A 12,923-nucleotide genomic window follows, 5' to 3' on the forward strand; every position below is an offset into this window, starting at 1 on the left:
TTGATGCTGGACCATCATAATAATTTAAAACCTGGGTATATTTGCTAATGTTGACCCAGGACCATTATAGTCACCATTTTGATCCTGGACCATCACAATAATTTCTGTCCTGGGTAGATTTGCTGATATTAACCCAGGACAATTATTGTTGCCATGTTGATCCTTGACCATCATGGACACAATGATCATGGACAATCATAATAATTTAAAACATGAATATATTTGCTGATGTTGACCCAGGACCATCACTGTAACCATGTTGATCCTGGACCATCACAATCATTTCAGTCCTGGGTAGATTTGCTGATATTGTTCCAGGACAATCATTGTCGCCATGTTGTTCCTGGACCATCATTATCATCATGTTGATCCTTGACTATTTTTAATTATTTCAATCCTGTGTAGATTTGCTGATGTTGATCCAGGACCGTCATTGTTACCATGTTGATCGTATACCATCATTATCACCATGTTGGCCCAGGAACATTATAATCACCATTATTGCACCAGTGGATGGAATCCATTCACAGAACATGATTTTCAATACTGGTAACCTTACTGTATTTACAGTATATATTTATTTTTAAGAGAGGCCTACTTTGTCATTTTATATATCCCCATCTGACATCACAGCGATTCCTTTGCTCAAACAACTTGTAATAGGAACTCTATATGGTAGTGGTGGTGATTTGATTTTGGAGTGGGTAAAAAAAATTTCAGATGTATCGCGATCTTCATATGAACAATCTCGATATTGATTCTTAAATCCTAAGAATGATTTGAGTAAAGCACAACCATGTGTGACTAAATTTAGTGCAATAGGGCTGCTAAAGCTGGTGTCTGGCTATTGATATGCTTCAAACACATTTTCGTGGTGCAGTTGAAGCCTAGTTTTCATGTGAGTGTGGCATGAGACAACACAGAAATTCATGCAAGTGATGCACTCTACTCTATATTTAGCGTAATACTGGAGCACGCTTTAACCGAGCTTCCCTTGGAATCAGCGCTCCAGAGACGGGATGGTGCTGATCTGAGTGCAGAGCTGATCACTTGATATTGCAGCGGCTTCTTTGATGATCGCAAGGCTTACCTTAATAATCCTGGCACAGACTTCAAAACTTTGCCTACAATCCATTTGAATTCTGAAAATGTCTAGTTTAATGTGCTATTGATGAAGTAAAACTTCTCAAACAGCGGGACAGCCCCAACATTCTATTCAGCACTGACGAGGAAAAAATACATCATGCACTTTCACTTTCATGCACAAAAAATGTTTTTAAATTTTTTTTTAATGACATATAACCCTTGTTTACATTTTTATGATTTTACAGTAGTGTAAAATCATAAAATTTAATACTTTTAAATAATTTATTATACATTTTTATTTGAACTGTGGCAGGTGTTAAAAAGAATATTTGCATTGACCTAACCACAGTAATTATTACTTTAGTCTTAATCATTAGAACCCTGATGGACATTGTAACTGAAATATATGAATCAATATAGAATCGAATGAAAATCAGAATAGAATCAAGAGCTTGTGCATCGAAATAGATTCGGGAAATCTGAATCAATACCTAGCCCTATTTTGATTCATCTCAGTGACTCGAGTCTTTTGAATCTATTCAACAAAAACATTAGTTCATGATTGTTAGTGCAAATTATGTCTTTGCACCAGTGGATCAGTAAAATTGCACTTTTTCACAATCAGAACAAGTCTAATTATCATTTATTAAAATTTGTGTGTTAACAACTCTGAGACTTCAGCACAGCAGAGTAACATAACCGTTTCCCAACAACAACAAAAAAAGCATATCTATCATATTGTGCTAATGAGCAACTGCTGAGCATGACTTTTTATCAAGCTGTACAAAAAACAAAAACAACAACAACAAAAAAATATTTAAATGATACGATATCATCTTGTTGCTAATTTACAGTATGTTGCTGTTAGCAAAATGTTATGAGATGTGACAGTTTTGAGATGAAATCAAAGACAATTTGAAAATAAATGTAAAATTACTTTAAAAATGACTCGATATGGCCAAGTGTGATCATCGAACAGCAGAAGGATGTCATATAATTAATAATATACAGTTACATTTGCTGCATTCTACAGAATGAACGAGAGGAGCTGCTCTGCTCTGTGATCTAATTCACACACACAAATGCAACACACACTACTGTTTTTTCTTGCAGCGTGTTTAGTGTATAAACAGCTGTGAAACACTCAAATCTCCTTCTCCGTTGCAGTGCAGCTCTGAGATTTCAGCTCACAAGTTGCAATTGGAGTATTCCAGCATTAATGGGTTGATTTATAACGTTAAAGCTTGATATAACTAACCCGTCAAAAAAAGGGAGAACTCAAAGTTCTGTCAAAATAAAAGTCCAGCTAAAATGAATGCTCTATTCAACTGGATGCATGAAATTGAAGAAGACCGAAAAATATAACTACTGTATAAACATGTGATATTCAAAATGTAGCAATAATACTCATAACAATAGTATTATATTAAATGGTTGTATTATTATTAGGATCTGTAAGCAATTTCACAAAAGCAAGCATACTGAATATCAGCATGTTGTGATTCAGCCATAGCAGCTTTGTGCCTAAAGTAATCAGATTTTTTTTTTCCAATAATGTTTTCATTAATACCGTGAAGCTCTGTTGTGTAGCATTTTATTTTATAAAAAATAAAATTGCTATTTTTTGTTAAAAATTTATAATTTTATTTTCATTTTATTAAAGCTGTTTGTATTAATTTGATTAAACACCATTTGATCATAACATTTAATTAAAACATTTAACATGGAATCCAGAAAAATTAAAATGCAAAATGCAGAATTTGTATGTGTAAGACTTTATGCAGTTCTTCTGTGTAATGTTCTGTCATTTTCTGTGTAATTTCATCAAAAATATGAGGCTTTTTATTTGACATTTTATAAGGCTTTTTATAAGACTTTATATTTATGTATTTTTCCCCGTTGTGAAGTCACGGAGACACACCAGTTAAATTTGCCAAGAAAAAGTTCATTTATTAAATCTTTTAGTTATCAGACATAGGACAGAAAGTGAAATTTTTGTTATAATGGTGTTATGCGATTGTCTTCGTTTTCTTTCTCATCTTTCTCTTCCTCTTTCTCATCTTTCTCTGAAGAGCAGTCTTTCTCATCTTTCTCAGTCTCACTCAGTCTTTCTCTGAAGAGCATACACATGCAGGCATATTTAAGTCCATCCATAGGAAAAAACAACATAGGCTTTCCTTTGTTTAAACAGGAACTACATACTTTGTCTGGAAAATGCTTCTTGGGCAAGTTTAGGTATGGATAATATGAAGCAGATGTATGGAACCTATATGAACTGCTATATGTATGCCAGCATATAAAAATAAATGTGATCATACAAAAACAACATATTATAAAATTATACATGATTAATAATACTACAAAATTAAATAATACTATTAAATGACTATGAATACTAATAATGATTAATAATACTAATAATACTCAGCGTGAAAATTTTAGTCTACATTGCCCGAGTATTGATTTAGTATCGAAACCGAGGTACCAGGGCTGGTATCATACCGAAGCCATAATTTTGGTATCGGAGCAACCATAACGGCCTGCGGGTCATAGTTTGTGGACCCCTAAAGTAAAGCATCAATCTATTTTAAGTAAGAAATGAGTTGAATGAATACAGAGTTGTTGTACATAGAATGTTTAATCACATAACGGGCATGATCTCTCTGAAGATGCCCATTTTCAGCAAATTCATCCTGATATCAGATCAAAAAGTAGATCATGTTAGTGAAAATTTTTTGGGGGAAATGCAAACTTGCATTTCGTGTAACTAACAGTATACAAACATTATGAGGAATGCCTAGAAAATAATAACATTTTCATTTTGATATTACTTTATACTCTCCATAATGTATTTTTATGGTTTTCATGTTAAAATTTTATGTTTTGGTTAAGACCACAATATATTTTAATGGATAGTTCTAACAAAAATGAAAATTCAGTCAGGACCACTTTCATTCAAGTGTATAACTTTTATTGACAATTTCAAGCAATCTGTTGGTGTTGGCAGAATGGTTCTGTTTTGGGGAAACTCCTCGCCCATCCATTCAGCCATGCATGGACAAAGCGGTGAGAGCAGTGAATCCCCCACCCACCAACCCTCTCCTCAGCAACATTACAACATGGTACAATTGTTCATTTGCATAATAGTAACTCTACATCAGTCCTGGGTAAATAATAATTTGGTAACACTTTACAGTAAGTTTGCATTTGTTAACATTAATTAATGCCTTAGTTAACATTAGTTCAGTCAGGACCACTTTGGCGAAAGTGGGGAGAAAGCAGCAGAGGGGGTTGCCCACCTTTTCCAACAGAGGGGAGATGTGATTCATCCTGCTCGGGTTGGGGTTTCAAGCTCATTTTGGTATCTTGGAGTACAGATGGAAAATACAATGGCTGACTGAATAGATCAGCTGTTGCTTACAGCACCTTTAGGGATAATTCTCAAATTGAGGTGACCTACCGGGAAGTATATCATTTAACAGGGGTTGGTAGCATACTTAAAGTTCCATTCTCATTCTCTATGAGGAGAAAGCTTGTATGCGAAGGAGTCTAACTTGAGTTTAAGAAATTCCAGATGTTGGAGGGCGCTTGGTTCTCTTCTGACAGGGGAAGGCTGAATTTATTGAATGTCTCTTTAAAATCCTGAGATGAAATTGAGTTTTGCTGTTTAAATCCACATCAATTAGCTTTAAGGTCATCTATATGCCAGTGTACTTCTAAGAGTGGCAAAATTTATTTCCAGAAGATATACCAACATTGAACTCTGCAGTCTCTCACTTCTCATGAGAAGGCACAGTCTAATAACTCCATCGCAGGGCATTTCAAAGAGCACAAACCATGTTGAGGGGTCTTCCGAGCAAAATTCCAATAGTAACCACTGTAGAAATGAGCTGTGGCTGCCTTTTTATTTTTTATTTTTTTATCTACCATTCAGCCTCCTGAAATCCTCAGAGTGGAGGGTAATTGTCTTGAAGGGAATAGGGCATGGGTACTATGCTTCTGAAGGAATGCACTTGTGGGAGTTCGGGCGATGAAATGTATTGGTTTATGTTTAATTCAGCTGTTTTCATAGTTTTCTTGGATGTACTCCACAAGTAGGACCCTTACTCTTCTATTTCTTATAGTGTGGTTTGACACTAATATGTTGAATGTTTATCTGCTCCTTTCTGAATCTTCTTGCACAGTGCCTCCTACCTGTCATTAGTGAAGTCTATGATGCGCTGTTTTAGTTGTAGCTTGTATATTGTATAGATACAGGGTCCGTTGATCATTTCTTTGAACTCAAGTCATGGAATGCGGCGATGATTTTTTTGGCGGGGGGGGGGGGGTGGGGGGTTGGGGATTAAGATAAGGATGGATAAGAGTAGGCAGAATCTTCCTACCTTTATTTATGAGATAACCTCTGTGGATCCATCATGGGAGAGGTCAGCTAGCATGTTACAACATAGAGTCACCGCTTGTGAATTCCATTCAATGAATGGAGAGCCAGATTGTCCATGACTCTATATTGAAAAATATTGTAGTACACTCTATGCTAGTTCATGCCAAGCATGGTTGTGTAAACAGTTGATATTGGCTGAAAGGCGGAAGATTCGTTATGTGATTAAATAGTTTGATGAGGGAGACATCACGGAAGGCTGACATCCTGGTGGCTGTGATGATCTGAGTTCATAAAACTCCAATCTCTCTCCACGTCTTGTCGGGTCCATGCACGCTGTCTGGAATTTGTGCTGTGAATCATATGCAGTGTATCCTGCCTGATCTCTGAGAGACATCTGAATATTATCCATTTAGTAACTTGGGTAGCAATTCCTCAGCTGCATGTGCGACAGTAAATAAAGTGTCAATTATGCTATTTAGGCTAAAGCTTGGCTCCTCTAATGGAAGGACTCGGTTTGTCATCAACAACGACAAAGTCGTAGGTAATACGAGGTCAATTGCAATTGTTCTAGAAAATCCAGCAGCTTATATTTTGTATTGAATATACATGGCTGTTGCATCCAAAGGTAGTCTTGCCAGAGACAATTTAACTGAGACGGCCACTTCTTTAAAAATAAAGTGAGGATTAGAAAGCCCAACAAAATAGCTCTAGCACCCGGTGGTCTACGTATGTGGAAGGAGTACCTCCTTACAGGTAAGCCAATCACCTTAAGATATGGTAATCTCTTGTCATGAGCCATGCACAGCGAGTAATTTAGCTTTATATAGATTATTTAGCAGTTATGCCACTCTATTAAAATGAATGGGAGAATTTGAAAAGCTCAACCGAGCATCTATGAGCACCCAATGGTCAACGGATGTAGAAGGGAAGTCCCGCCTTACAGTTAAAGAGCCAATCACCTTTGGATACGGACATCACCTGTCAATCATCTCTAGAACGTGCATGCGCATAAGCTATACCTGCCGGAAAAATTGCTTTTTTTTCTTTAAAAAGTTTTTCTTATAGGTAAAGAATCACAATTTATGATACTGTTATTGACAGATTTTATAGCTGATTTGAAATATATTTTTTTATCAAAGTCTTACCAACCGTATGGCATTGACCGCAGCGTATTTACTTAGCAGTTATAATACCAGAATATAGTGATATGGCTTATAAACTATCACACAATCTCAGGTTGCACAGCAGAATTATGAGCCAAAGCCAAACATCAGCATAATAGAAAGCAGCAGCGAATCGTTCACTGCTTCTACTTTACAGAGATCGTGACAATGCGGTCTTTCTTGTCTCCATGTAACCCATATATATGTACCTGCATAATTCCGATGATGCCTTTATTAATTTTTCCAGTGATATTAATAAGCCATGTTGATGCGATATCTGCGTGATTGTTTCTATGCACCGCTAGGAGAGAGAATGCTCTCTGACAAGACGGAGAGTAAACTTTTTTTTTTTTTTTTTTTAACAAAATGCAGTTGGTGTAAGAAAGTTAAAAGAAAATTTACTGGCTGCTTTTCCTCTCTGCTTGTAGAGTTAGTTGGGGGCATGTCAGACAGTGCCCAGGACTGTCCTTGTCAGCATGATTTCATGCATCTGCCTGCAAACTTTTGAAGAACAAAGCAAATGCTATAACGGGAACTATATGTGCTCAACCAATGAGTTTATGAAATCGTAAATATATTGATATTTATTACCAGCTTGTACTATAAAACAGCATGATGAATGCCTTTTATTGCTAAAGCTGGAATGCCTAATCTCAGAAGAGGTCCACATTCAAAGTTGATAATGGCGGCGCCCTGGTTAGCTGAAAATAAGGTGGACAGCGTAATATAGTTGCAGCAGAATATACAATATCATTGTTGCCTCACAACACACCTCTGCCACTGACTGATAAAAAATGCGTTATCGACGGTCACGTTTAAGGAAAATGGGGCTCCGGGGAATGCATCCTTATCAACTCTTGCTAGACCTTAATTCGTCAAGAAAGACAAAACTAATACTCAATAGACGCAATACAGCGATTGTGTGTTTGAAAGAGCTTGGAGAAGTCTTTGACGTTGACTGGTGAACTTCTCGTTAAACATGCGTGTGAGGGGCATGCAAACTTGGTGATTCATCCCGCAACACTGCAAGCATTATTTACAGTTAGATCACGTGTGATATCCTCGTGAAGAGCTGAGGTTGTGTGGAATGTTGCAGTGAGGTCTTATCAAAGATGGAGAATGAGTGTTTGCTGGGGATGTGCTACCTTTGGCTGTGGCTACCATCCAGTGCGGCCGTGGAAGTAATAATTCTATATAATAATTCACATCTAATAATAATTATTAGAATCATGGTGGATGAATGACGATCACAGTTCTGAGTACCAGGAAAACAGGAATGGCTGATCACGGTTGGGGTTGCAAGTGGCCTGGATATTGAGGCTGTACGGTGCGTGTCTAGCTGTCAATGGGAGCTGCACCTGGGTGCGGGATATATTCCACTTCTCTGAATTAAAAATTGTGTGTCCTCGAGGAATTCCTTGAAGATCGAAGGCTCCATAATTATCTCCGGGCTATCTATCATGAAGGAGTAAGGTAAGACAAGCGCAAGATGTTATGAATGGGAGCATACTGTGTCGAGCTGTGTTGCTAGCTTTGTTTGTTGTCAAGAGCTTGGCAAGGCTGGCAAGAATGCTGTGTTGAATATATATATAGGCCTTCCTTGATAGATAGACTGCTGTGATTGGAGGAAGCTGGGTGTCAGCTGATGCTGGACTTGCCTCTCATGGCCTGACTAACACTTGTGCTCGATTTAATGCATTAATTAACATGAACTAACAATGAACAACACTTATTTACAGCATTTATTCATCTTGGTTAATGTTAATTAACATATGTACTAACAATTTCTTAACATTAAAAGATGTATAAGTTAACATTACTTAATGCATTAGCTAATGATAACTATCAATGAACAACACTCTTCTACAGCATTTATTACTCTTGGTTTATGTTAATTTATAGATTTTTAGTTAACATGAACTAACAAGGAACAGCACCTCTTTACATTGTTTTTTTAATGTTAATTTATACGAAGGCCTATAACAATTTATAGTGTATATACTACTAACACATTTCAACATTGGTATATATGATAACATTCATTATGGAGGAGAAAGTTGGGGGGATATCGAAAGTATCCTCACTCACCTATGTTCCTGGGTAATATTTATATATATTGAGATTTGTGAACCTTATTGTAAATTGAAAATCCTTTGATTATCATAAATTAATGCATTACTAATGTTTGTTGACCCTTAATTAATGATAAATAATGAAAATATAGTAGTTATTATGCATATTTGTGAACCTTATAATAGTGGAAACCATTTGAACATCAACTAATGCATTACTAATGTTTGGAGACTTTATTAATGATGAATAATGATAATTGAGTATTTATTATGCATTATTTATGAACCTTATTGTAAAGTGGAACCATTTGAACATCAGTTAATGCTTAACTAATGTTTGTTGACCCTTTATTAATGATTAATAATGATAATAAAGTATTTACTGTGCATTGAAAATCCTTTGATTATCATAAATTAATGCATTACTAATGTTTGTGAACCTTATTGTAAATTGTAACATATTTCAACATTACCTAATGTTTGTAGGTTTTTTACTAACATTATTTAACAATAAAAAAGCATTAATTTTATGTATTGACAGACCTTATTGTAAAGCAATACACACATTACAAACATTTGCAGGACATTTCATTGGATTGAATATGTAGCCGGTGCATTGTAAAGAAACAACACAGGATACAAAAATATATTTTAGAGTTTTATTCTGATGGCTGTTTATAAAAAAAAGGCTTATATCAAAAGAAAATACAAACAGAGCATTAGCCTACCCATATGCTTCAGCATACATCACCTTAATAAATGCTTATATCATTCACAGCATTTTATGCATTTAACACATGCTTAAATCACTCAAAGCATTTTCTGCATTTAACACATGCTTAAATCACTCAAAGCATTTTATGCATTTTTATCCAGGCTTTAAGGACACGTATGACAGTTTAAACAATAAAATTATCATTACACGTTTTCACATATAACACGTATTTTACTCATTCACTAAACTGGGCAATAAATTATTAAATAAGATATAATTATTTCTAAATTTACATAGCCAGTCCTTGCAAAACGTGGTCAAACTCAACACATGCAATCCATATGTATCCTTCAAAAATGATCCATAACAAACACTTAATTTTAACATACAACTCTTCTGAACACATATTTAATGCAATTTATAATCATTCTGTGTAAAATTATATATTTACCCAAAGAATTTTCAAACGATGATCAAAACTGGGAGCTCTCTTGCACAACACATGGTCTCATGTCTCTAACCAGCACACGTCCAATTTATGACCAGAGTTAAATTACATGACATTTATCCACTTGGCTACACATGGCAAAGGTAACATTCATTAAAATATCGAATCACCATTGAATCAACAATCAATACCACATTTATAGTTCTGAGAAAAGTTTTTAGCACTGTGCAGAAGAAAAGTAATAATTTTTTTTTTTTAATCTTTAGTAACATACACAACAATGGAAAACTGTCAAATATGTTTTGCATGGGAGAACTCCGCTCACGTTTCCTTAAAAAGAAAAAAAGGTTTAGTCCTTAATTTGCAACTTTGTTTCTTCCATGTTAGGTCCGTTCGTAATTCTTTGAAAAACCAGCGGTGCGTTCGACGGAAACATATTCCTGTAACGACCCTCCAATCAGAGCAGTCAATGCTGAACAGGAGTTTCAGCGATTCTCCCATTTCTGTGGTAACACTCTTCAGCATTGTGGGTAATGTAGTTGTTCACCATGAATTCGACAGCTTATATTAGACGTATATAATGCAATGTATGTTATTAACATTAAACAAGACACATAAATACTGTAAAGACGTGTTATTTTTACATGTTAGTTGATGTTAAATAATGCATTAAGTAATGTTAACAAACACCTTTTAAATGTTAAGAAATGTATTATTGTATACTTTCGTATAAATTAACACTAATTAACACCGTAAAGAGGCTTTGTTCCTTGTTAGTTCACATTAACTTTACATCTATAAATTAACATAAACCAAGATTAATAAATGCTGTAAAAGGGTGTTGTTCATTGTTTGTTAACGTTGGCTAATTAAGTAATATTAACTTCTACATCTTATTAATGTTAAGAAATGTGTTAGTGTATGTATTAATTTACATTAGCCATGATTAGTAATGCTGTAAAAGGGTATTGTTCATTGTTAGTTAATGTTAACTAATGCATTAAATAATATTAAGGCATTAACTAATGTTAACAAATGCAACCTCATTGTAGTGTTATCAATCATTTTAAATATCTAACACGGTTAATCAAGAACCAGGCAAAATAACACATTGAAGATAGACTTACAATGGACTGCTAGTGTAGAATTCCTAAGAGTACAGACTAACAAGAAGCGGTGCTTCTCATTTCTAAAATTTTGCATCCTCGTTTCCTTTCCTCGCTTGCTAGCTCTTCCCTCTAATGAAATGAGGAAATTTTATGCGTGTGTTAGATGCTTCAACAAAAAAGTCTTTGGCACAGGATGTACCTGTGCTTTCCTGCTCAAGTCTCCTCAGGAAGCTTCCTCTGTCCTCAATCCTTGCCTCCTCGAGGTGCATGTAGAGAATTGATACAACCTTCATGATGGTGGACTTTGATCAGTTTTCTGGTCACGGGCTTGAGGAGAAAGGATGGAGGAAACGTGGATGCACAATTTCAGAAATGAGAAGCACCCAAGATGTTTAGAGGACTAAGTTAGAGTTCTCAGACAAGAGGTGGATCTCAGGATGGAGGAGGGTATTAAGTGTAACTTACACCTATGCAATAGAAAGGCAACTAAGAGAATAAATGATGGAGGATTTAAAAAGAATAGCTCTCATAGGTGTCTGAATTGTGTTGGTAGACATCACAAGTCAATGGATTGCATTCTTGACTAGCATGACCTGCCTAAACTAACGCAATGCTTGATTGATCACTTTTGATTGTCATCACTTTCTCAGCCTCATGTTGTTCCAAACCTGTATGATTTTTCTTTAAACACAAAAGTAAGGCCGAATGACAGCCTTATTCACTATTCACTTTCAAACATTACTCCTCTACATTTTTATTTTACATTGTGCATTTTATTATAGATTAATGGTCAATCTGTTTATAGTACAGTTCTAAGCATGATATCTATTGCAATTTGTCTGGAATGGTTTGTTTACAACTTGGCTAGCTCACAAATGTGTACAGTGATTTCCTTTCTTTAGGGTTCCATTCACTTAATTCTGGAAGAGAGAATTTTAACTTTTTTAATTTTTTTCTTTTTTTTTTTTTTTTAAGTTTGCCACAGTCTTTTTTATTTTGTCCACTTTTATTCTTAATAAACAACTGTACATGGATGATCATGTGTGCTTTAAGATTAGATTGCAGTTTCTATGTTAAACAATTTATTCTTGTCTAAATGGAAATCATTTACTGCACCTAGAGGCTTTTTGCTCTCAGTGATCCTTACAATATATTTGACATGGATTGGGTGCAAAAAAGGGTTCACATCCTGGAAGTTCCTACAGAGTAAGGGAGAGGGAGCTTAATAGTTCCAACAACAAGGGTATTATAAAGGATAATAGCAATTATACCTAATGAGAGCATCTATAAACTATTGATGACAGTGTTTTAGGTAGAACTTGGAAAAATTTCATCATATTCTAACACGCATCTCTGATAAATGCAACCAATAAACGCACCACATCTTCTATGTAGTCTGGGTCAAAGAGTACCTTAAAATGAGGACCCGAAAGGATTGATCTCCCAATATTTCTGACTAAAGGTTGCCGGGGAACACCTGACATAGTCCCCCCCTTTAAGGAGTGGCTCCTGACGCTCCTAAAACACAAGTTCTTGGGAGAAGTAAGAGACCAGGAAACCAGGGCGGAACAGGCAGAGAACCCAGTGACCGGCATGGACCAGGAGGCTGGGTTGAGCCGGCGGAGGACCCAGAGACCGACGTGGACCAGAAGGCCAAGACGGAGGACCCAGAGACCGGCGTGGACCAGAAGGCCAAGGGGGAGGACCCAGAGACCGGTGTGGAACAGGAGGCAAGGGGGGAGCCGGTGGAGGACCCAGAGGCCGGTGTGGACAAGGAAACCAAGGCGGAGCTGGCGAAGGACCCAGAGACCGGTGTGGACCAAGAAACCAGGGCGGAACAGGTGGAGAACTCAGTGACTGGCATGGACCAGGAGGCCAGGGCAGAATCAGCGGAGAACCGAGAGACCAACGTGGACCAGGCGAGACAGAGCATGTGGCTGGCATGGAGG

Source organism: Myxocyprinus asiaticus, chromosome 10 (assembly GCF_019703515.2).
Source record: "Myxocyprinus asiaticus isolate MX2 ecotype Aquarium Trade chromosome 10, UBuf_Myxa_2, whole genome shotgun sequence".
Lineage (NCBI taxonomy): Eukaryota > Metazoa > Chordata > Actinopteri > Cypriniformes > Catostomidae > Myxocyprinus > Myxocyprinus asiaticus.